At 44.3% G+C, this 26,198-nt stretch overlaps 2 long non-coding RNA genes across 3 annotated transcripts in view; one reads left to right on the top strand and one right to left on the bottom strand.

Annotated features, from left to right (window-relative positions):
• Positions 1-13,489: 13,489 nt before the first annotated feature.
• The window catches only part of LOC133212219 (uncharacterized), a 56,091-nt gene continuing 43,382 nt past the window's right edge, over positions 13,490-26,198 (bottom strand). The window contains exons 2-3 of the long non-coding RNA XR_009725428.1: positions 19,391-19,552; positions 13,490-13,750 (exon numbers count right to left, since the gene is read on the bottom strand). This is a non-coding gene — a long non-coding RNA (uncharacterized LOC133212219). The remainder of the gene's footprint in view (positions 13,751-19,390; positions 19,553-26,198) is intronic.
• LOC133212218 (uncharacterized) lies at positions 15,526-25,076 on the top strand. Of its 2 annotated transcripts, XR_009725426.1 has the most exons (4): positions 15,526-15,643; positions 20,073-20,178; positions 23,305-23,775; positions 24,962-25,076. It is a non-coding gene; the product is annotated as an uncharacterized LOC133212218 (long non-coding RNA). The 2 variants fall into 2 exon arrangements; XR_009725427.1 differs by lacking the exon at positions 20,073-20,178 and having other exon boundaries at positions 15,548-15,643.

Below are 26,198 nucleotides of genomic sequence, written 5' to 3'. Positions count from 1 at the left end.
CACATCCATCTGCGGGGACACAGGTGGCCTACTGCGTGTCTCTCCTCCCCACATGCAAGAGACAAGTAAAAGAATGCCGTCTTTCACCTCCCTTCTCCTTAATCACCCTTTTAGGCTTACTACCATGTGTACTGCACAGGCTGGTCCTGCTCCAAGCAAAGCCTTCAGAGCAGGAACTGCACCACAAAGGATGATGGAAACTCAGGCCCAGCCCCAGTAGTTTAGTGATCTCAATAATTGGAGCACTTTGAGGAGCAGGTATTTTCATCCCTTTCTAATTTGCAATTGAGACCTAGGGCGATTTTTGTTCCTAGAACTTTGGAGATGCTTCAACATTCTAAGCCACAGAACAATTGCTCATGTTCTCACTCCAGTCATTTGAAGTCTCCCTGTGAAACTGCTGGCCTCTGATGTGCGAGATACCTGCTTCCCACCATTTGGCTTCCACAGCAAGAAGATGACTTACGGCCATGAACTATCCCTTAATTTAACACATCAAAACCCAGTGAAAATAAACAAAGCAGAGTGAAGAACACATGTAGATCATGAACTCACATTCTGCACCTTGCACTTTTGCCCAGAGCACATGTTTTTGCAGCTTATCTCCCTAGGTATCTGTGATGGTGCCTTCTTGTGTGTTTGTTTTCTTTGTGTGGGGATACTTGGCAAGAAACTGCTTCTCTGGGAGAAAAAGCAGTTTTTGCTTCTCCCTGGCCATGAACCAAACAAAGACCATAACTGACACTTAACCATCAGCTTGCTGCAAAACCTCTCCTGATGAGTGGAATGGCTTGCAAAGATTTCAGTGGGTATTGAGGAAGGTTATGTCCAGACTATTTTGTCCTTTTGAGCCAAGTTTCCTACCTTCATTTAAATCAGTTTCCTTCCATATGTTTCTCTGTAATCTCAGGAAGCCCTTTTACAGCCCTCAAATGTGACATGATGCTACAGTAACACCACAGCTTGAGTCTTGCCTCTACCTGAGACAGGGACAAGAAGCTTTTGGCAGTTGGGATTTACTCTGGAGCATGACAGGCAGTGATCTTCACCTCCCTCTGCTGAGTAAGCATAAAAGGCTAATCAGATGTTTCCTATCAAAAATGATCTATTAATTCTTATTATTATTTTCACTGACTGCTTTCTTTTCTGCTGCTTTTAATTGAAGGGCAGTCAGTCATTAAGAGAAGGGCTGTCAGTCATGGGCACCTTACAACGTTTGGTAATGTCAGTACTTTCCTCTTTGCAAATAACAGTCAATTTTTCCAAGAATCACATAACCCCAAGTTGGAAGGGACCTCAAGAATCATCTGGTCCAACCTTTCTTGACAAAGCATGACCTAGAGCAGATGTCCCAGCACCCTGTCCAGTTGAGTCTTAAAGTGTCCAACATTGCGGAATCCATCACTTCCCTTGGGAGATTATTCCACTGGCTAATTGCTCTCACTGTGAAAAATTTCCCTCTTATGTCCAGTTGAAATGTCCCCAGAAGTAACTTGTACTCATTACCCCTGTCTTTTTCATGTGACTCCTTGTAAAAAGGGACTCTCAATCTTCTTTGTAGCCACCCCTCAAATACCGGACCATGGTGCTAAGATCTCTCCTGAGCCTTCTTTTCTCAAGGATGAACAAACCCGCTTCTCAAAGGCATAGTTCAGAAATGCTTTAGACCTGCTATGAACTCCAAAACCTGCTGCATTCAGTGATACCCTGATTTTGCAGTTGGAAAAAGGTTTGGTGAAGCTCAGCTTCAAGTTAACTGAAAGAGCTTATAGCATCTCCAGAAAGCACTTTTAACTCATTTCTAAATTCATACTCTTCTTTGTACTGGAATAAACAGCATTTTAACAAGATAGATAGTAAAGAAATCAGTCCCCATTTCTGCTGGCTATAGAATAGGCATAGTCCTTCCCATTGATGCTGGGCTTGTGTTAAAACTGGTCAGTGCCTGAGCAACTACATCCCTCACCAAGCAAAAGCATCTGGGTCTTCAGCTGTTTTTGGAAGGCCCTGAAACCCTCTTTAGAAACTCATTTATTGTCAGCAGAGATCTGCCTAAATGGATCTTCTGGATATAAGACCATGTGTGTACAGCCAAGAAGGTGTTACAGCCAGTACATTCACACTGCTGATAATGAATGAAAATACAGCCTTTTCTGTGTTACTCATGATGAATACAGAATGAAAAGGTCAAACCCAAGAGCTAATGGCTGGTCAGAGATTCAGTTTGGTGAGGGTTAAGATCAAGTCTCATGGAGTCAGGAAAGAGAAAGGCCCCAAGTGTCCTCCAAATTTCCATATGACATTTAGGTATCAATAACAGCATTGTTCAGGAGCGAGAGCTCAGTTTCTAAGAAAGGCAGCTTGCTCCATGCAAACTGTGCTCCCTGCAGCTGATGATGCCAGGCTGCTCCTTGGCAAGAAGCTTGGTCGTTCACTTAAATAATGCCCAAGTTGAGTGAGGTATAAATCAACATCATTCCACTCGCATTAAGATGCACCAATTTAGTCCTGTTGAGGAATGTTTAATTTCTAGGGAAATTTTTTTCTTACGGACAATTTCCGAAGTTTTCATAGTTTATTTTTCTTTTTAAAAAGACATTTTTTGTTTTTTTTTTTAGGATTATCTGTTAATCTTATCCTGTTACAAAATGTATTCATAATCCTAGTGGCAGTTACTTAGCAAGTCTTAAACCTGTCATTAAAATACCTCTTCTTGTTACTACAATCAGCAGCCTTAATCCACTGCAAGGCTTTTCTTTTTCCCTTTTTCTCACTTTGCTCCCAAATGGCTTAAACCAAGGTATGACAGGTAGCAAACAACCCCCCCCATCTAACTACTTTGAAGAAACAAATAAAGGGAAGGAACATGTTTGTGTGGCAAATTCCTGAGAGTTTGGAAACTAGAGGCAGCAGGAATGTGCCCTGGGAAATTTTAAACCCACTCCAAAGTTGTGGGTTAGAACAGTGGTGGATTTAGTCCCTGGAAGGCATCAATGGGGAGAGGTACTGCCAAAAGAGGGGGAGGATGCCCTGGGGCAAGGATGGGGTAAGCGTGGTCCTGTGTGGGAGGATGCTCATGGGCTGGATCCAACAAAATACGTGTTGAACTTTACCTGGAAGTGCTCAGCAGCCTGGTGTGGCTCAGCTCAATCCCTCCCGGCACTGAATCCCCTGGGAAAGTTCAATCTTGGGAGCTGCGGGTGCACTTGGACACTCGTGAGTAGGAAAACAAGTGGTGGGAAGCAGAAAGGACCACATTTCTGTAGAAGTGGGTGTGAGTATCAGGGAAAAAGGGGCCGGTAGCAGGATGTCTGATTCATGGGAAGAGCCTGAATTAGAGACGAGTAGAGGAAATGCACCAGCTCTGCACTACACATTACTGGAAAGGGAAGGAATCAGGTGTCATTCAGTCACTGCTTTAGCAGGCTGCAGCACTAAGCGCAGGTTAGATGCATCAAACAGCTCCCACCTGTTTGAAGCTCAGAGCTTGTTCTGTACCCGATCCCATCCCAAAAGTGCATCTCTGGAGGGGGAGTATCCATAACTGCTCCCAGCTTGTGCTTTCTGTGAAGGTTTTTAGGGGAAAACAAGAGCTCACTCTCATACTCCTCAGAGACCTCACGCTGTCCTGGGAGCTGCTGGGTAAACACAGTGCTGATTTGAAATCAGATATTGCCTGTTCAAAAGTCTTCAGAAGATAATTAGTCCATGAACTTTTCAATCTAAAACAATGACCACGTTGGGAATAAGGCATTATGGCCCTTCTTGCAGATCGTGTGTTGAAGCTGTCTTGTTAGCAGGGAGACGTTAATGCAATAAAGGGAAGCATTGTGGCTTGGAACAGCTGGCCTTTTCTAACTGCTTGCCTAAATGTGGGTGATTAATGACCAAAATGCATCCTTGCTGAATGGCATTGAGAGTCTGGAGGTATTTAATGGTATTTTCCTTTTCCCATTTTTGTAAGAGATTTGTTGCAAACAAAGATCCATTGATGTAGGTCCATTACAGATATGCAAAGTGAATACCGTATTATTGCCTATCTGATGGGTGACAATAATGTTACTTTGTTGTCTCATGTTGTATGCTGCAGGATCCAAAGATGCTCAAAAAAACACTTGGTGCTTTTGGAGCCACTCAAACATTTTAATGAGATTTGTTGCCATTGTTGTTGGAAAACACTGCTTCATCCAACCCAAAACATCTTGCAGTGAAATAGTCCCATTAATAACATTTCCATGGGAAAGTTTTCAGAGTTTCTGGGGTCAATTTATAAGCAAGGAAGGATCTAAGTAAGAACCCTGATTTTCTCAATCTGAAAACAGATGTTCCAATGGCAACAACATACAAAAAATAAACCCATTTTGGGGAATCAGGAGTGCATGGGAAAGCCAAAGTCGATGGCTAAAAGACTATAAGAGATGTTATAATTTCCTATCAGCCACTCTCAACATCATGCCATGCTCATCAACATTAAGATTTATGTCTCATCCATCATTGCTGCATCAGCAGCAACTTGGGGGCTCTCAGCTGATAGGAGATACCTGGACAGGGCAGGTGGATGGATTCATAATGGGGGCTCCAAGTGTCTTTGGGATGGGTTTTAGTTTCTTCTTGTCACTGTGTGTATGATTGCAGGCATCCAATCCATTTGGTGGGAAACAAAGAGCAGCATTTTGACACCAGTCCTGGTCATTGACCCTTCTCTGCCCACTAGCAACGTATGTGCATTATTCATAGAATCATAGAATCATAGAATAGTTAGGGTTGGAAAGGACCTTAAAATCGTCAAGTTCCAAGCCCCTGCCATGGGCAGGGACACCTCACACTAAACCATATCACCCAAGGCCTCGTCCAACCTGGCCTTGAACACTGCCAGGGATGGAGCATTCACAACCTCCCTGAGCAACCCATTCCAGTGCCTCATCACCCTAACAGGAAAGAATTTCTTCCTTATATCCAATCTAAACTTCCCCTGTTTAAGTCTGAACCCATTATCCCTTGTCCTGTCACTACAGTCCCTAATGAAGAGTCCCTCCCCAGCATCCCTATAGGCCCCTTTCAGATACTGGAAGGCTGCTATGGGGTCTCCACGCAGCCTTCGCTTCTTATTGCTGTGTTATTGCTGTGACTTGGGAAGGTATACCTTGAATTTATTCAATAGCCTCACTGACAGGGAAACTTCTTTTCTTCCCAGCCAACATGTTGGCTTTTATCATTCAACAGGCCACGGAATTGTTTCCCCTAACATCCCTTTAAGAAGGATGTATTTTTCAAAATACTGCCATTCCCTTCTCTAAAACAGGTTTTGATGTGGCTACTTCAAATCAAAACCATGAGCTTTCCTCTCCTCACGCCCACCAACTTAAAACCTGCCCCCAGTGCCAGTGGTTCAGAACTATCCAAATAAAGCAGTTGCTTTAAGGACTGTTTGCTTTTCCTCTCAGGCTCCTTCTCCCGACGCTATATTGTTTGTGGAAAAAGAGTTCTCTGGGTGGGTCATTTAAGCTGTCGTGGTTAAGAGGCTGTATTTGAAGTCTGGTTCTGTGTAGAAGAAAAACATGTCAAAACAGCCTTGAAAATACAGTTAACTTCTTCCCCCCCCTTGTCAGGATGTTACCTTTTTCCCTCCGTGAAACAGCTTTTTCTCATGAAAAACAGCTTCATGAGGACATTTGCTGGGTGGCTCCAAAAGGCAGTGAACATAACCCTCTTTTCATAGAGGGAAAACAAATTACTTCTGGAATAAAGCCGTGCCTATGCAGCTCTGCATTTTATCTTCACTTAAAACTTACTCCTGAATATCTTTATATCAGGGAAACATGCTTAATTATTCCTGAGTAATTTTGGCTGCTGGGCTGCAATCCCTCAGATTAATGCTATGTGGGGTTTTGTTGATGATGATGTCTCTTTCATTTGAAATTGGGCCAAGGAGCAGGTTTCCCTCTTCCATCTTCCCCCTCTACCTTTTGACTTTGAAGCAGATCCTCTGTATTCCTTAAACAAACACTCCTCCGAGACACTTTTTACAGAGAGTGGCATGTACACCATGAGCCAAAAATGGCATTAATGCATTTTTCTTCTGTGGCTTTGGAATGACACGCATCTGATGTGAATGTGTGTTGCCTCGGAGAATGCTCTGTTTTCTATTCTTGCATTTGATTTTGTGCAGCTGGGAAGCCACGTTTCACAGGTGGCTGGGAAGCTTATTAGATTATTCATAAATGGGTTCCTTTCTTTTCCTTTTTTTTCCCCTAACAATTAAAAACATGTGTCAAAAGAGGGCTGCAATGATTAGAAGCACTGCTGACATCTCCTTCCCAGTTACCTTTTGTTGTTTTCACTTGGGTTCTACAGAGCCTGGAGCTGGTACTCGTATGAATAGGCTGCTTACACATAGACACAGCTCCAGGCCCCCACTGGTCAAAGGAGCAAGAAGCCATGATCTTCCTGTTGGAAATAATGGATATATGTAAATATATGGTTTATCAGCGATTGCTGTGTGAGAAATTTCTGTTGCTTTCCTGGGAATGAGCAGCAATCACAGTAATAATTATCATAATGATGATGAATGTTTTGAGGCATTTTTCTGCTGATGATCCCAGTGCTGTGACAAACTCTGGGCAAGCAACAATTCATCTGAAGATGAATTCCCAATCTATGGCAGTCTCAAAAGAGGCACATGCAACAGGAAGGGGAAAAGTACTGAGGGAGTCACTGATGGTGAGAAGTTGAGCCAGCAGAACAGGTCAGCTCCAGACCCTGTTAGCATGAATCCCTAGCTGAAATTCAGTCTGGATTACAAGGCTTTGCAAGCCTCCATCAGGATGGTCCCAGCCATGTGTGAGCCAGATAGCAGCCCTGCATCTCCTCCAGAGGAAGACTCTGGTAGCTCTCATGTGGCCTGTTCAGCTTCTGGTTCCCAGAGGAGCCAAGGCTGACTTTTCAGAGGTGTTGAGCTTTGACTGGCTCAGATTCAGGCTGTGCGTTACCCCTTGTGAATAGTCAGACACTGACAATCTGAGCTGATTTTCAGAGAGGAACTTATAGCAAAAGAAATTAATTCAGTGTTACATATTGCACACAGGCTTTTAAAAGTGGTTTTGTTCAAAAAAAGAAGTAGAATTCGTATTTGGTTAAAACAACTGGAATTTTAAAGGATTCATGCACACAATGGAAGGAGATGGGTAAAAAGATCATTATCAGAAATAGTAGCATTGACAGATGGCACCCACAGCAAGAAGGTCTTGTGGATATACTTCTTAGCTGATAGCAAAGACATCAGTAATCTATAGTCTTCAAAACTCTTGAACTCTTTCCTGTCTTCAGGGCTGACTCCAGGAGCAAACTCCTAAACCCTGGTATGAGTCCAGCCCAATTCAAACCTACAGGCAGAGCAGAGAGGCACTGCAAAGGGACCTGGGAGAGGTGCCCAGCATACACACAGGCTGCAGTGATGGGACATCTTTTGCCTTTATCAGGTACAGAAGCAGCTACTCATATGCATAATCCTGTGGTCCCAAGTAAAGCTACTCACCCTGCTTCAGAGCATCACTCATCCCCAGAGCCATGCACACTCAAGGCAGAAAGAATTGTCTTCTTCATTCTAAGTGACATCTACATCTCCCTGTTGGCTCCCACAGCCACCCAGTAACCCCCTCCTTTTCTTGAACTCTTCTGCTGCTAAATTATTCAGATGCTGAAAAGCTTCCTTTTCAACTGCTCCTGGCTTCTTAGTACCCTTCATGCATCGCAATTGTCTGCATTGTCTCCTTCTCTGCCTTGGGGTCATTTCTTATACACAGGAAACAAGAACAGGATGGCAAAGTTTGCATGAAATATCTATTCTTGCCTGGGAGAAAACGGAGACTGCTGACTCAGGCTATGCTCACAAACAGTCCAAACACTGCGAAATATATAGCCCCATCGCTCCTCCAACTGTGTGTTTTCCCACTCTAACCATCTGCCTCGACTTGTTTGCACAACCAGCCACTTTGGAAATCACCCACCTTGAGGAGCTGCTCTCTGAAAATACCAAGGGGAAAAGACTCTAGAAACGCTTTGGAAGGCAGCTGGTGTCTGAGGTTGGGTATGTACTTACACCTAACCTCACCCTAATGCATGCTGGAGTTGTGAAATGTGCTGTCTGCATGGAAAAAATGGCCCAAAATAGCCTTTTGTCATGTGTGGTGGGGACATATGCACTGGTGGAGGCTGCCATGAGCTGTGCTCCTCGGTGACCTTCTCTTCACAGATGGAAATGAACTTCTTCTCTTCATCCTGACATCTGCGAGCAATCTGAGGCCACTCCATACCACACGACTTGGTTTCCTAATGGTGAGGAAAGATCACGGGGGATGAGCCGAATGATATTTTCCTGTTTGCCCACCGGTCTCACCTCTGGTTCTAACCCCTTTGTGGAAACCAACGGCATGTCCACGGTGTATGATCAGAGGAGAAGCTAGATTCACTCGCTGTCTTCTTTCCCACTAAAGGTTCTTCACACTAGTGTGAATTCCTACTTTTCAAGTGTGGAGTTAGTGAGAGGGCTTAGGTAAGCAGCCTTGGAAACACCTATGGAAAAGAAGCAATTTAAGAGCTGACTTACATGGAAGTGAAGGAACAAACCTGGCCGCAATCAGGGGAATCTAGAGTAATTCTGGAGTTTGATTGCGCAAATACCAGTCTTCTTACCCCAGAAGACACCAGCTTTGCTCTCTGAAGGTCTGCTCCTACTGTCTCAGGCACTTTTCAGCTTTTCCACTCGAGTTTTGTCTTCTGAGACATCTCCCAGAGGCTGAGAAGAGGTGGACCACGCTCACAGGTCTGTCTCTGATGGCCCCTGTATCCATTGCAGGTCACCGGCAATGTAACTGCCAAGAATACACTTTGCTGGCTTAATCAAGGCCAGATTCCTTGGGAAGACTGGGATCTAGGAGAGAGTTGTCAGCCGCATCCATTCAGCATACGTTGCACAGCTCCCATCTCTGCCCTGCCTGGGACGATCCCCAGTAATGATGCTCCTGCAGATACTGGGAATAAAGCTCCAATTAACATCAGTGAGATCAGACCTTGTTCAGCCCAGAGTGATTTTGAATATCCCATTGGTCTCATCTTCTCTGTCCATGGGTTCCCCCAGGATGATATCACTTCCTCTGCCTGCAACAGAGGTGGAAATGTCTTACTGCTTGCTTGTGATCCTGTAGGATCGCTCATCAGCACCGGGAGGCACAAATAAATAACAGTGAATGTGCTGTTTATCAGAGTTAAGACTGGGGTTTTAATTAGCTAATGTAAGGAGAAATATGTTGGGGTTTTGTGGGTGGCTGGATTCCTGTTGGTGAAGTGAGAAGAACACCCTTCTGCCAGCAGCTGTGCCAGGGCTTATCTCCTTTCCTCCACTTCTGGTTTATTAATGTTAGATCCTGCTTGATTAGCTGAGCCGCCAGCATTGCATGTGCTTCCCTGCTCATCCGCACGGATTGCTTTCACAAATGGTGCGATCTCTTCCTTCTCTGGTTATACTCTGCAAATATCATTTTATAGGAGCATGTTTTCCAGTCCTCCCAGCTGCACTGAAGTGGCTTTTCCTGTAGCAAGAAGTTAGTCCAAGGTTTTGCTGCAGCCTTGACGGTTACATTCGGAGCTACAGGGAGCTGTCAGGCAGACTATATACTTCTCTCATGTTTCACTCCTAGATCACTCTTTTTGTGCAACTTGAGCTCTTTATTTTCCTCCTGTGGGACCTCCACTCTCCAATGCTATCCATGCACATCCCAGTTCACCCCTAGGGCTCGGCAAAGCTCCCCTCACTTCAGGGAGCTGGGAAAAGATGAGACTCTCCTATTAAACCTAAGGAGAGCCGTTTGTGGTAGAAACTGCAGGAAAAAAGCTTTCTCCCCCATTCTCCTCTCCTCATCCTCCCTGTGGGCTCTGCTGCTCACCCACATCTTCCCAAGTGCTTTCTTGACTTTATTTTCATGTAGTCAAGGAAGCAACTCGCTCTTTGGGATTTACATGCCTTTGAGGTAAAGGCAGAGCAGCTTTGAGAGGTGAATCCTTCTCTCTGCTGCCTGCTTTGTGGCTAGCCTTACAAACCATGGGAGGGGGATTTTGCAGCTTGAACCTTACAGCCTTTTCGTGTCTCTGTTTGAGCTGACACCTTTCCTTTGAAATGGAGAACGTGGTAAGCGGGTTTTGCCCAGTGTCTTGGGTCTTAATCCAACTTTTGCAAGGGATTCAAGGTTCTTGTGGGCAGTTTCTTTTTTATTCCTCCCCTGACCCACTTTGCTGCTGTGCTTGGATAAATAATTTCTGCAGGGTAGGAAGTGCAGCCAAAGTTAGGAGATTAATGTCTTTTCTCAGGATCAGATTCACTCCGACACTAAATTAAAGCTATGTTCAGACACATTGGAAAAATATCACAAACAAAAACTGCATGAAGAACCTGGCTCCAAAGTGGTTCCCCAGTTACTTGTGCTCATGGAGTAAAGTTGTCCTTTCATTTGGAGTATAAAGGGAAAGCTGGTATTAAATCTGGAAGCACTTTTCACCCAGACTTCACCTGGTGGCCTCATCAATCTTGTATGATCGATTTCTCCCATGTTGTTCTTGTAGAGCTGCAAGCAAAATGGAGCAGCAGAGGATTACTGTTTTGATACCATATCACATTATTCCTGAGGGAGTCCTGCAAGGGAAAAGGATATTATTCCCTGCTGCAATAGCATCCTGGGCTGCTTGCAGGATGGAATATCTCAGGGTTTGCCTTTGACAGACCTGCAGTGAGGGTGGCTCTTGCACACCCAGAGACACCCATCAGTCAGCTCCTGAAACCTCAAGGTTTTCCTTATAGCTTTTGATCCAAGAATAACAAATGCAGCCCAAGACCTCCTAGGAGATCTCGGTGGGCTTGGCTACTATGTAGGTTAGCAATGGGATTCCTGTTCTGACACACAGCATCTCCTCGCGTTCCTGCCTAAGGACTTTGCAAAGAGAAAACTAACAAGAAATAGCCACATCTGAACCAGTATGAAATATGGAGGCACCCAGTTTTTCTTCTATTTTGAACCCTCTTTTTTTCCACTTGGTCCTTGGGTGTTGCCATTACAGTTGAAATTGTTGTGTTTTCTCTTGTCAATGATACACACTGACAGCACTTCGAAGTAACCCATCTGTAGATCTTAAGAAGCTGAAGTTGTGTCCTTCTTTGCTGACTCCAGATAATCAGGTAAAACTTTGTCCATGCGCCAAGGACAGATAATAAAATAAACAGAGAAATTCAGATAAACTGGAGGCAAAACATAAACTCATGTTTGGTTGATTTAAACAGAGATGCCATTTTCACGTGTCATTACATTTCAACTGGTTCAGTGTGTTGCCCCACCTTGCCTGTACAGCATTAAGAACCATTTCAGGTGGTTTTCTAGTACCTTAAACCAATCTGGTAAGGCAATTCTATTTCTTCTCAGCAACACCTGTGATTAAAATACACTCTTCCACAGTGGAAAAGACTGAAACATTTACTCATCCTCCATAATAAAAGCCTTTCTGGGGATGAAGGGAAAAAGGCAAAAGTAATGTTTTCCAGTACTCAGCAAAGCTAGAATTTCATATGAAATTTTAATTCATCATATATTTTTAATCCTCAAGATCTGATCTGAGTAGCATGGTGTTTATATATCGTGTATCACACACACACAGAATGCTGCTCAGAAAAACACAGACTTGCTAGGGATTATTTTGCACTTGGCAACTTACTGCATCCACATATTGACATGTTAATATACTTATATATTGAATCAGTAGGATGGACTCCTGCCAGGAGTGCAGAGCATAGTGGAGCGGTATGCTCTGCTGCCATTCAGGCTCCCCTGCGTTGTCTCTCCACCTTGGATTTCCGCATGGAGTACTGCACACAGATAGCAGTGTCCCTTGTCCTTCCTGATACAGCACCAATGCTGGGTTAGGTGGGACATCACATGCCTCCTTTGGGTTTTGCATCCCCTCTATTGAGTCCAGCATGTTTTGTCTCCTTGAGGATGAGGGTTTGGCAGTTCCCTGTGTGAAGATGATGCCTAGTGAACTGAGCACAGGCAGGTGCACAGCTTGGTGGATTTAAGCCCAGCGCCACCTCTTCTCCTTCCCACGGCTGTGTGCTCACTGCTCTATCAGCACAGATTTATTTCCATGCTCGATTTGTAGGAATAAAAGAGCCAGATAAGAAATATGTTTTTAATAGCAATGTCACCAATGAATGCCGAGGACCTTGATAACAGCCATTAAGTAAAAGCAGGGGTGGAATGAGCATCATTTGTCTGTTGCCAGCTTCTCTCAACTGGCTTTCATTTACAGGAGGAAACCCCCCCCAGTCATTGGTATCCAGGTAATAGTGAAATATACTCGTTGTCAGCAACAGGTCAAAATGCAGAGATATGTTATTCACAGCAAGCTGACTTCACATTTTCGGAGCTAAACACTGGATCCCTTGCCTCAATTATTCACATATGTTTTCTGGTTTAATAATAACCCACATGCTGTCCCCTAAAGAAAGCTTGCAGCTTACAGGCTTCATGATGTTCAACTAGAAGACATAGGTTTGCTCAGGCATTTCTTGTTCGAGAGGCCAAACCAGTGAATCTCAGGATAAAATCAAGAAAGGTGCCATATATATATACATATATGCATATACATATACATATATATATGTATATATAAACAAACAATTTACCCACCAACAAGATTTGATGATGCAGCTTCAGTGGAGCAGCTTACATGAGAAACTAAGCGAGCCTGATGGCCACACCATAATAGCTTCCACCCAGCACAAAACCACTTGATCATTCAGCATATTTGGAGGCGGCTGCTACTGTGTTCCAGCATAACATGCTGCATTCCATGGCGAAACAGCATGTATGTAACGTTACATGATAAATGGCTATGCTTGCTGTTTAGCAAGTGCTTGGTAACTTTGATGTATGGTTTTGTCTGGTGTGCAGCATGTGACAGCAGAATTGTCCGGGTAAATGAGTGTGTGCTCTGGTCTGAACAAACACATCCTTTCTGTTGCAAGTTCTGGAGCTGTACGGCAGATGTCTGTCCTTCTTGCTCTCTTTCTTCCTTCCACCCTCTCTGTTTCAGCCCTTCTGCAAAGCAAATCAGTTTTCTGCCCACATAGATTTGGACTGTTTTTCTATCAGCTTGGTTGATGCATTTTCTCACCCCCTCTATTCTGTGTGGGTGCAAGATTACATTCACCTTCAGAAGAGCAAAGGCAAAATTAAACTTGCAAGCATGACCTGTCCTTGTGCAATGCCTCTTTGCACACTGCTTCAGAGTTACCATGTAAATAAATGATCAGATTCATAAGCAGGCTCCACAGCTGATCAGAAATAGGGAAATTATGGTCTGTTACCCATACAAAAGAGTAAGGATGCTAAGAGTGGAATACATCTAGGAAAAAGGGAGTTCAGTGGCAGTAGACATAACTGAGGTAGGCAAGGAGTAATTTATGCAGTTAGGGATGTGCCAGGCAAGGAATGAGGGGTGGGAATGACCGCAGTCAGAAAGTCCCATTCCTGAAATCTCCTGCTCACATCATCATTCATGTCTCATTCTCAGCTCTGTGACAGCAGGGAGGTGCTAGCTCAGGAGACATCACCACGATGGGTGACACTGTGCTCATCATCATTCCAAATCCTCTTCTCAGGTGCTGGACCCAGTGAACTGGGCTGCTCACCAGTGGGGGTTTCAGTTTCTGATGGAAAAAGCAAACATTGTGAGAACACAGATGGTGTTGACGTAACCAAACTCCATGCTCTCCCTGGAAAACAGTTCGGTGGGAGATTACTGACCAGCACTAAATACACTTTCAACCCAGATAGCTCAGTGATCACTCCAAGATGAAAGACCAAGGAGTTTCAGATTCCGTCCTCCCATGCGTCACCTCTGGGTGATGCCTCAGCAGTCAGGCATTAGACAGTGTCCTGTGCCTCATGAGCCCCTGCCTTCTTAAGAGATCACTTTCAAGTGTAGTGCAGTAAAGCCTCATATGATTTCCATATGTCCTGCTGCCTGAATATTTTGCAACTGAATCACGACGAAAAAAAACCTTTATAAACACATTATCTTGACAGGGCCAATTCTAGAAGTGGCAGGAGATACCATAGCAGAGACTTTGAAAGGAGGTCGTTATTATCCAGTAGCGTTTTTCACTGCATGTCGATGACATTTATGTCAGTGAGTCACATCCTTTCAAAAGAAAGAATGAAAAGTGCCCTGTAGGACAGGTGAGCTCCTCCCCAAGCCACCCCAGGACTATTTAGCTCCGGAGCTTCTTGCAGCCCTGCCAGCAAGGCTATTAGCTGAACAAGCCACAGATCCAGATGCCTTGGCTGGGAAAGAAAACGATCCAAGCTTTGACATATGGGTTTTGCTACAGCTGTAGCCACAAGCGCTGACTCCTTTGCTGGAGGACAGAGAGGGGCCAGATGGAAAGAAAAGCAACACCACCACTGTTGCCCACAGAACTGGACGATTCAAAGCAGGCAGTGATGAAACAGCACGCATTACTTCTGACAGCACGGAACGGGCCCTTGGAGCATGGTTTCGGGGCTGACACAGCTCTTGGGAGCTCCAAGTGTTGTGCACAGGATGCAAAAGCTTCAAGATCTGCCAGCCTGAGACTCCCTAGCGTCCCTACTGGAAGGCTCAAGTGTTCTGTTTAAATTGGGGCATCTCCCTGCTCTGTGCTAAACGACTGATATGGATGCTCAAGATTATTTTTCCCCCAAAAAAGCAATCTGTATTTTTGGTGTCTATTCTGATACTCCTTAGAAGAGCCTACTTTCTGGAGAAGGTTGAACACATGCTTCCCTGCAAAACCCCTGCCTGGAGCCCTGGAGCAACTATTACTGCATCACAGACTGGGACCCTATTTCTGGAGCCATTCTTAGACCTGTCCATCAGCAGAGTAACATGCTGTGTGCCTCTGCCGCACTTCAGAGGTGTGGGACAACCTGTGTGGCACAGGGAGCTTGTGCAGCAGCCCAAGTAGAGGAGAACCTGGAGCAGCAGCACCAGGATGAGCAGCTCTGCTTGCTCATGAAGGCTCTGGCTCCTCTTACTTCATTCAGTACAGAGTTGACAACCTCAGCTTTAAACAAAACTGATGGTTTATGGCCTCATCTCAAAACACAGCATGGATTTCTGCTGCGTGATCCAACCCTGGCTGGACCTGTCTGCCTAATAATGCTTTGCAGATTCTTTTAACTCCTCCTGACATCGTGCCCCACTTTCTTCCTGTGAAAAGCAGCAAATATTCCTCTCTGCACTTGAATTCAAATGTAAGAAGTTCTCAACCTCTCCAGAACAAGATATTTCAAATACAAGTTCTGCGGTGCCCAATCCAGAATTATCCCCAGTAGTGTCCCTAGTATTAAGAACAGCAAAGCTGATGAGCACCTGAATGATGGAGCTAGCCTGGAAACCCCACTTATTTTTGCAGGTTATCAGACTTGATGATTTTGATACTGATTTAGATGGAGGACTTGAAGAAGAACAGAACCCCCTTGGCTTTAGTCACTGGCCCATGGAACACCAATGGATGCGGCTCCTGTACATGGCACAGAGCTGGTCTGCTTGACTCCAGGTGGGATTTAGTATTGTATTGAGACAGAGCACAGGAGATCAGTTTTCCTTTATCTCTCTCCTTCCTACGTGTTTGCTTCCCATCTGATTGAAGTGCATCCCTACCTTTGACTGCAAACTGGAAAGATAGCTAGTGCTATGGCAGGAGTCATTATGTATTAACTGCTCAAAACACCTGGGAGAAGCTGGTTAGATTGCACGTTTTCAGTGTGAAGGCTGGTTCAGCTCTTTGTGAATTTGTAGTAAATCAGCACTTAATAAGAAGAACAAACGTTTCATTCTCACTTGAAAATTACTACGGTTAGAGGCTTGTAATGTGTAGTTTTCATGCAGGGGTTACATGACGGGAACTTAAATCTGGTCCATTTTCATCTATAATTTAAAATGTGTCATTTTGATCGATGAATTAGTAAAGGAACGCAGGATAATTTTGAAACTACCAGCTTAGTAAAGTTGTCTGACCTTGCAAATAACCTTTGCAGTTTAGAAACCTTTAATAGCTTAACTATTAGCTAATCTCCTGGGAAGCTTTTTCCCTGGGCAAAACTCGTATGGAAATCCAACACCAGTAATAAGGTTTCCATCTTTCTTCTATCTTGATCTTTTTAATTAATTACCATTCAGTAAAAACACACGACTGGGAGGCAGGGGATAAAAATCGTTGCAAGAGGAGGGCAGGAGTTAACCGTAGGCTGTTTCTATCCTTTACCTGCCTTTTTTGCATAGATTCATTAGGTGCTGAAATATATTAGCAATTCTTAAGGCATAACCGCTGCTTGATTGCTTGACACTTTTGGCTGAAAGCTGTGAAATAGATCACTTTGTAATGGAAAAAAGCTGCTCCTGCTTATAATGAGCAAACATTTAGAAACCGAGTGCTTTGCAGGGCACCTCAACAAGGCCCTGAGAGCCTTTGTGCTGCAGTTGTGTTGCAGGGTTTGGGGGGCTATTTCTTTCTGGGGAAGGGCAGTGGTTTTTCCAAGGGTAACCATGGGTTGCAAGTAAGTGATTTGTTAGAGGAGAAAGAGTTGTGTGTAAGTGAAGAGGATAGGGTGGAAGTTCACGGCCCAGGTGAAATGTGGACTAACATCTAAACCAGGTCTCAGGTTCCTAAGCTTCCTACTTAGTTTATTCTCCCAAAGTTCCTAGTGCCGTTTATCTAATGGCCCTCAAATACAAGCATTATGTTGAATTGATGAGAGGTTCTCCCTATAGCTTTACCTGGCTGATAAAGGGGTTCTCATTTTACCTTACATGCGTTTTGCACTGTGTTTTTCCATGCTCTCTGGGGGGAAAAGAAGAAAATCTGTTTTCTAGGATAGAGAAGCGTGACCTTTCCATTGCTCAGCTCCCTGGCAGCCCACCTCCAGGTTCAGCTGATGGTGCTCCCCTTGCAATAAGGACAGGGGTACCCAGGGAGGCTTTGGGTGTCTGCTGTGCCTCAGGTGCTGCTATCCCCGCTGTGTTTCACCCTTTTAACCCTATTAACTATTGCTGTTCCAGTAATAAGAAACCAGAGGCATGCAATGGAAATGAAAGGTCCTTTCAAACCACAAATATGAATGCTTCCATTTAAAAAAAGGCCTTTTTTGTGTGTGTGTGTGCGAATGAAGAGCTTAGTAAAAAATACATTTATCTGCAATCATTCTGCATCTTTTGCTGGAACAAAGGTATCCATCACACAGGTCATGGTGCTATTTCCGTAGTAATAAATGACTCCTGGATAAAGGAATACAGAGTTTTGGGGCTTCCCTCAGGCTCATCTGTAACTGCTGAGGTTTATTTTGCATAGCTACACTTGAGCTTTTTGGCTATCTCAGCACAGTGACACAACTAATATCTACCCTGGCACTACCTACCTGGGTTAGTGATCTCCAGACATCTCTGTCCCTGCTGAGATTGTGCAGATTCCAACTGCATGGGATGGAGTAGGCACAGGGCCCCACTCTGTGGGCTCTGTTTATAGTGAAAACGAGCTTCATCCTTGTTCGGTGACTGGTGTTGCCTGGCGACCTTTGAACTAACACTTAAGCCCCTGGAGCACAGAAATTAGACTTCAGTCTGGAAGAACCTCTGCTCCAACAGATGACCTGTTATTTTATCTTGAGCAGCGGCAGCCGCGCAGGAGCGTTGGCACATGGCTTTTAGAGCTAATCACTCATGCTCTTAGAGGAGAGCAGGAATTTTGCTCCCCCCCCCTCCAGCAACCTGGGACTTTAACGTGTGTCTGGATCATTTCAGGCTGATCCTTCCCTAACTTCTTCTGTTTATTTCCTCCCCGGCTCAAACTTCTGATACAGTCCCTGGATATGGAGGTTGTTCACTTCAAACCCTTCCCTACTGCAGGTCCCCATTATCCCCCTCCATGAGCCACCTGCAGTGTTCTTCATCCTTCTAAGCTCTCCCCACTGAATCCTGAGTCTCCCATACCAAAACCCTGTCTTCTTGCCTTTTCCACCACCACCTTCATCCCTGATGATGCACAGGCATCAAACCAAGCTGATAGAAGAAGCATCTTCCCCACTTCCTTTCTCTCTTATGAAGCCTATAGGGAAAGCCTGAGGCTACAACCAAAATACAGAAGGGAATCTATGCTTTTTTCATGCCCTTAGGCTCCTGAATATTTGTTGTTTGACCAGTTCTGCTCTAACTAACAAGGGCTTCCTGCAAGGATTGAAGTGTGGGGTAGCAACACACAAGCTTGCGTCATGAGAAAATGACAAATGGCATTGCTAGCTAAGAGCGACTGAGATTGAAACTAAGAGCCCTTGTGGTTGAACTGTGGAAAGCCATGAATAATGTGCCAAATTGGCCTCCCTCCTCTCCCATTAGGTCTAAATCAAGTGTAGGGCCCCTCTGGGCCTTCTGGTCACCACCTCCATCCATCAGGAGGTCGGGGGGGTCAGACCTTAAATTGGTTCCTCCAAGCAGGTGTTGATATCAGGCTCGTTCCAGTACTCATGAGGGCAGAGCACATAGACTTCCAGTGGGCAGGATGACACCCCCATGATAGGAGAAGCAGGTGCCGGTGTGACCTCCTTGTCTTGATGGCTGTGATAGTCAGATTTGATTACTGTTAGAAATATATTCAGAGATGCTCAGCATCACAGGAGACAGAAGGAATGAACCTGTTACCTGTCCAGAGAGTCTCATATCAGTGTATCTCCAGCATGGTGGCTGTCACCTCCTTCTGTAATCTATCACCCTCAGGGTGACCTTGCATCTCTGGTCTTCATTGAGTTATCCCTGGATCATTTGAATCCCACAGTGTTCCCCTAGTCCAAACAGTGGATGCACACACAGAGCTTTCGGGGGGGTCCCTGAGCTAATGGGACTATACCTGTCCTCCCAGCAAACTACCCTGCAACCCACAGAAAAGCCGTGTAATGAAAACAGGGGACTGTAAAGCTCTTGTCTGGTTTGGGCCATTGCAATGGCAGAGGAGAATTCACGGCCTCTTGCAGAGGACTGCACTCAAAGTAAATAATATTTCAGAAAACAAAATTCATTTTGCAGCCTGAACCCAACTGCAATACGATGCGAAGCTGGGGGAAAGGGGGGGAAGTAAAAACACCTTGCCCCCAGGGCTATTTATTATTTATACACCACCGTGCCTAGATAAACTCCTCCTTGAAAGAGCAGGACGAAAATAATTCTGCAACATGGAAACAAGCTACCTATTTAAAGTGATTTTTTAATGCCTGAATGGCCTCATTCTAAAAACTGCCTGCGCGCAATAAGTTTGTACCTTTTTCTACATTATCCAATGAACTGCTTTTTGTCACTCTCACCAGTTTCAGTGCTTTCATGCAACCACCTTGGTGGAAAGCCTCCGCGGTTTCCTTAGAAACGTCTTCCTTCCTGGATGTTGACCCATGGTGGTTGAGGCAGCTAAAACCCTGGAGAGGTCCTGTTCAAACAGGAAAGAGCAGACAGTTTAATGGCCAGCTTTGCAGCTCTGTTTCTCCACAGTTTACAGGAGTTGGGAGCTATAAAAGAAAAATATCATAACCAATGTTTCTTTATTGTACAGTCAGCTTGGTGTTGGTGTTCGCTGAATCTCCAGCTCATAGGTTATTGTTGGGTAGTAGTGGAGTGGAGATGGTTTGCTTGCAAAGTGCTGGTGCTTGGGAGACAGCCCCCCCCACCCCATGTGCAAATTGATTTTGACCTTTGGGAAAATAGATGTTGTTGAGCTTATAGTTGCATTCATAATTCAGTAAGCACAAGGGAGGCAGGCTGAGAAGCTGTAAATAACATCACCTTTCAGGTGTTTTGCAGTGCTTGTACAAAATGATCTGCAATATCTCAGCAGAAAGAAGAGTCCATAGTCATGTAGTCCATGAGAGAGCTGGGAAAAGCATTTGCCAGGCTGGGATGTTATTAAACCAGGCTTATCTCCAGCTCTGCTCATGGCCAAACATCCCCAGGGACAGGTATCCACCTCATGTGCTGATCACTGCCATTGGTATTACTGGAGATGTTGCTAGCAAAGTTGAAGGAGGCTTCAGAGTGTCCTTCATGCGACAGGATCTGGTGAGACCTTTCTACCATGCACCTCTCACAGAATCATCCCCTCCCATTTAAGACATTAGGAAGAACAAGCTCATGGGCACGTTATGCAGGTGTTTCACACTTGCTGCTTCCATTTGCTGTTTCCTTGTATTTTTATTCACTTCCAGAGTAGCTTTTGAATTCTATCAGCTATGCTAAAACCTGGGCATTTGGGCTGCCTAAATACTGATAGCATCTTCTAAATGCTGCCTGCTCTCCAGGGTTTGTGGCCTTTACATGAAGAATGAAATAACAAATGGCAGTTGAATTATCAGCTCTAAGCTGCTTAATGCTCCAGTGTGCACTCTCCAACCTGCTGTTCTTGCAGCATAGAACAGGCACAGGCTTGGGAAATCCATTGTATGAAGAAGAGCAAAATACCTCCAGGATATTTGCAGCCTGATCCTGGCTGCCCACAGCTCCTACGGTGAGCGTGGCACACCTCCTGTGCCCATCCAAAGCAGGAGAAATGTTTGCTAGCTTCAGTGCAGTGCTGTGCTAATGCTGGTGCATCAGGCCAGAGGCTGCCCAGCTTGGAGTGATCCAGGACCACCTGTAAAAATCATGCAGATCTGGCCCAAGGCAGATGGCAGGGGATGCTACTCATGTGTCTGCCTCTTTTTTGTGCCCTCATGGATGCACATTCGTGTGCAGAAAGTCTGTATGACTTAGGTCTCTCTTGCTTAGCTTGCTTAGCTACTAAATCGATAGAGAAATCTGGGTTGTGAGGGCATAGGCAAAGAGAATCAACATAAAGAGGCAGAAAAGGGAGAGCTGTAATTAACAACAACAAAAACAAATTACACCAGAGCATTTCTCTTAAAGTTTTTAATAGCAGACATTGCAGAGAGCAGGTTTTTCAAGCCAAACAGGAAGGAAAACAAATAAACAACTACAGCCAGCTAAGTCACGGCCTTTTCAAAGTCAGGTTATCAACCCGGGCCCCACAGACAGGAACTGATGAAGCACAAATCTCTAGGGAAACAGATGAGGTTTTCAAAGAACACAAAGACATAAACCCCTAAGATGTATGTACATTTATAAATAAGCCCAGGGAAGAGCCAGGCACCTGATTCCCAGGCTGAGGGTTATGAGCGGGAAGAAGAGTCTGATGACTTGATCCCCACTGTTAAAATCTGGCTGGGGAGGTAATTTGGGTATGTGCAAATCTTGGATAAGACAGGTACTATCAGTGACAGTGACTGCTGCTGGCCTGGATGTGACAGCAGAAGAGGAGGGGAAAGAAAAGCTGAAGAATACCTACAAATGTGGAGGCCAAGCATTAGGCAGCTTCACACTCCCTAAAGGACAGTGATGGATACACAATCTTTAGGGCTGAAACACTGCAATTTAGTCACATCAGAAGCTGTAAGGCTTTTGAGGGATCCTGAGCTCTGCTTCAGGATGACCTGTCGTGCACTGAGCTGCTCTTACTCCTTTCCAAACATCTCTCAGCCTCCAGGCAGTTTGACACAGTAATGGATAGGGTTTAATACCTACAAGCAAGAGTTAACAGGCCTCTTGGTGATGTGTAAATTAGCAAGTGGACAGTTGCCCCAGAGAGAAATGGCAAACAAATATTTGTTAGTTGTTTCAAAGAGCCCCAGCAGTAAAACTCTGTCATTTGACTGCAGAAGTGTTTGTGTTTTTACTGAAACCAGTGCTAAAGGTGATGGCTTTATTTCTGGCTGAGGTAACATTTGTAATGTGGTGATTTACTTCCTTCAGGTAACAGAAAAAACACACCAGAATGTGTTTTAACATACATTGCTCTTGCAGTATGCTAGGAAGATGCCAAGAGGGAAATTAAATATCATTTTACATGAGCAAAATTACTGTTGGTTTCACTAACATACTGGATTTTGTGACTCCCAGGCAAAGGGCTCCAGCTAAATGATGATGTAGTGGGACAAAATGGTGTGACAAGGAAGGTGACAGGAAGTGCATGAGCATTTCTAATCCTACATATAGGTTGCTAGATTGGAACACAGATAGGAAGACACCAGGCACTTATGAAGGATAAGGAAATGATGAAGGCATCTGGGTGTGTGCCATAGCTGAAACTTCTGAGTTTACTTCAGTGCATCTTCAATAACTGCTTGAATGAATGAATGGCCTTAGCATATGCAATGGGAGTTAGTGTGTGCACAAATTTCAGCTTAGACAGTGCTGCAAAAGTTATGGAAACACCCCAAAATCCATTAGTCTCACTGTGTGCCATTCTTACTCCCCCTCAGACACAACAGTAACTGAGGGCTGTAGTTCAGAATGAATTTAAAGATCACAACACATAAACTTTGGTCCAGCCTTTGAAATATCTTGAATCTCAGTGACCCCAGCATCCTGAGTCAACTTGGTTAAGGAAATATGCACTGAGAGGTCATAAAAGAGGCTAGGCCCTCTATAACTCTGCAGAGACTCATCAGTGCCTGGAGACAGGCATCCTTCAGGCTCTGGCTTCCTACAGTTTCTTTCTTACCTCCAGGGATAGCAGAGTCACCCTGCAAAATGGGCACTCCTTGAAAGAGATGGCCTCCAAATGTTTGGCTTGAGGACTGAAACAAAACTCAGGGGGAATATTCTGGTTATTTCAAACCACAAAGGACAGTTTGGTGATGATTGCTCTTTGCAAGAATTCCCCAGGTCTGCTGGGAAGCTGGTTTTTAACTTTTTTGATGGGAAAAGATGTAGTTACTGGTCTGTTTACGGTGGGGAAAATACGTTCTTTTCAGTACTCATGAATGAATAGTGGCTGAAGTATTTCACTGCTCTGCTCTGGCTAATGCACCTTTCAGCTGAGACTATGACAAAAAAGAAATGCCATTCCGTAAGGAAAACTTAATTTTTCTAGGAAGACATGAATTAGTACAAATTAAAGTTCTATTTGCATAATTCACTTGGAATTCTACTTGAAAGGCTTTTGCAATCTTAATGACACCATTTGTTCCTCATTTAATTGCATAACACTACGGAATTGAGTTAAAAAGGAAAAGCTGCTGTATGACTTTCTTATGAGACACCTAAGCCTGGGTAGCTGTTCAAGGGAAGATTGGAGCATGTGTCATCAGGCAGCTGGTCCCAGCCTCCTGAGGCTGTGTTCTTCCTTAGGACACATGAGTATTAACTGGAAGAAGCCTTCTATGCCCCACCAAAAGCCAAGGTTCCTCCAAGGAAGATTTTACAAAATCAGAAGCAATGGAAAAGGAGGAAGAAAAATAACTCCAGGATGATTTTAGATGAGCAGTTATTAATGCTGAAAATTCCTTTATTAACCCCTCCAAACCTGCTCTGCAGGGAGGGGAAACTTCTAAAGATAACTGAAATACATTAAAGGGGCAAACTCCACAGATTGTGTGGAAAGCTGTGACACGTCAGATGAATCCCTATGGACTATCTTCATGTTTACGCTGCTTTTATGTGAAGTAACTGGCCTGTCCCCCACAGAGCAGCTCTGCTTTCTAGGAGTGCTGAATCTGGAGCTGAGTGACTCAGTCTGAAAGCCGGATCAGTTTTATGTGTCCTCTAATCCCCCTCAGACTACTTGTGTCAATGAAGACTACTGCTTCGTTAATGCAGAAGGTGAATTTTATAGCAACACCAAAGTCCACTCTCATATGTTATCTTTGCCTAGAGAATAGGACTTTTGACATAAACCTGGAAGGTAGTTCAAAGCCTTGCTGCATAAACACACATCCATTTTTTGTACTTTAGGAATAGGTAATGTAAGAGTTGAAAGGTGAAGGTTATGGCAGTTTGTGTTTATTTCACCAAGAGCCAAGAGATGGGAAACATCTGGCACTTACACACCATGCAAGTCTTAAAAACAAAGAGACGTAGACTTTAGTCCGGCTGAGCAAGCACTGGGATAAAAGCTAATGACAGGCTGCTTATTTAAAGGGATCATAATACAGAACAGCCATGTAGGGTACCAGGGAGGATTCAGGAGGGGGAAAAGGAGGGGGAAATTTAGCTTTGTATTTCCAAGTTAAGGGTCAAAGCCTGACTTCAGTTACACCCCAGTGTCAATCCTGACCTGCAGGCCTTATACAGCATGTAGGACCCTCCAGATTTCACCCTTTTCTGGTTTCCAACATGACCAAATATCCAAATCAGTGCTTGAATTGCTGCTGGTGTGTTTCATATGTGACTATGTAGAAGTCCTCAGGACCAACTGCTTTCATGAAGGTGGGAGGAGAGCCTGTGCACACAAGTGAATCACAGTGACTTGAGTTAGTGTGAAAGGCTCATCAGCATATCTTGGGAAGAACAGAGGTGCTCAAGTACATTGCTATGGCTTCCCTGGAGCAGATTTTCACCTGCTTTGCATCTTGTGCTGAAGAAACTGCTTTGTAGAGTGTTCTCTCCTTTAGGAAAACCCCAGGCTGAACATGTTCATTTATTGTGACAGCTTCTCTTCCAAACACATCAATTCTGACCTCCCATCTTCTCTACTCAACCCCCAGAATAAGTTACTCTCTTCAGCAAGATCCATTTTGACAAGCAAAGTTTTACCCAGAAATTGAAGTGTAATGATTCTTTGTCCCTTTCCCCACTGCCCATTGATATTGTACAGGCCATGGTCCTACATCTGCTTGTCCAATGTAGACAGGCTGCATGGTCAACCCTTGCCTCCCCAGCCTCCTGACTTTGACTGATACCCTATCCACACCCTAGTTACGTGAGAGCTTCATCTCCCACCACTAAAAAAACTCATGTAAAAGCAAAACATAGGATTATTTGTTCATGATGTGTTATCTCTTCTCAGCCAAGAACGCATATGTTCCAGCCATGCTGTTTCATTCAGTCTCCTACCCGCTGCTTTGACAACACTGCTAGAACCTTAGAGCTAAGGAGAGCTCCAGTTTTTGCTTTTGATAAGTTAAGTTTCCAATCCCAGCCCCTCAACAACACCAAGAATTAATATTTAACATATTTCCAGAAGAATGAGGAAGAATGGGCTCCTCCTTCTAAGATTTTAAAGCCAACTATTGAAAACTGAGCGTTCTCTGTAGCAAACATGTATGCGAGTCCTCCATAATGTTACCTTTTCAAGAGGAAAGACCTGTCATACAACTAAGTAGCATAAAACCTCTTGATCCCATAACACGTGATAAGGAAACAACGGTTACTGCCCTAAAAAGTGATTTCCAAGGGCAACTACATGACAGGAGCTCAAGTGCTAATTCTTAATGCTGTGGTTTGCACCCAACTGTAAGATGCGTGGTATCATACCACCAGTGCCGTGTGCCAGATGAGCAACATGCTGCTAGAGCAAACTCCAACTAATGGTTCACATTTGTAAAAGAGAAAAAAAACCCAACCAAGAACCAAAAAGCCCCCCCTTTATAACAGCAGGTTTTTTAGCATATCAACATTGTCTTAACTTCATGTTGGACCAGCTATCTTCTGCCTTTCCGCAGCAGGGGTGCAGCTAGCATGGGAGTATAAAGCTGGTATAAATTCCATATCATGTCCCTTGGCTAATTTGACAAAACACAATCATGTGTCCATGCCTGATCCACATTAGATTTATAGTCCTGGGTGAGCTGGCAGTGCACAGATCTGGTATTAATAAGCCTGGAACCACAGCCTAAATCTGTTAGCTGGAAGCAGTTATATGATTCTATTTTGTGTCAGAGCAGATGACTGCAACCAAGACACAGCAGAAATTACATGGTTTTTGCCTGGCTAAATTGTCCTGAGTCAGAGCTTTTGGAGAGTTCCAGCCACTCCAGGTACTAATATTGAAACTGATGTTTTGGGGGTACTTTATGGGAATTGAACCTAAAAATCTGAGATCCCAAAGGATGAAGCTTTGTCCTATGAGAAATAGCCTCCTTTTACGTGAAAGATGCTTATATCCCATACAAAGAAATGTCATCTATGCTTGAGAACCCACCATTGGAGCAGAATGAAAGCTTACGTGTCTAACGTAATGTGCAAGCATGGTAAAGATTTGGAGCAGTATTCCCAGAGAATTTAATGAGACCCGTACTGCAAGA

The sequence above is a fragment of the Neopsephotus bourkii genome, unplaced genomic scaffold (genome assembly GCF_033783945.1).
Source record: "Neopsephotus bourkii isolate Nb327-2 ecotype Australia unplaced genomic scaffold, CSIRO-AGI_Nbou_v1 NB_673, whole genome shotgun sequence".
NCBI classification, from domain to species: Eukaryota; Metazoa; Chordata; class Aves; order Psittaciformes; family Psittacidae; genus Neopsephotus; species Neopsephotus bourkii.
The sequence above is the reverse complement of the archived record's forward strand: the minus strand, read 5'-3'. Positions and strand labels throughout refer to the sequence as shown.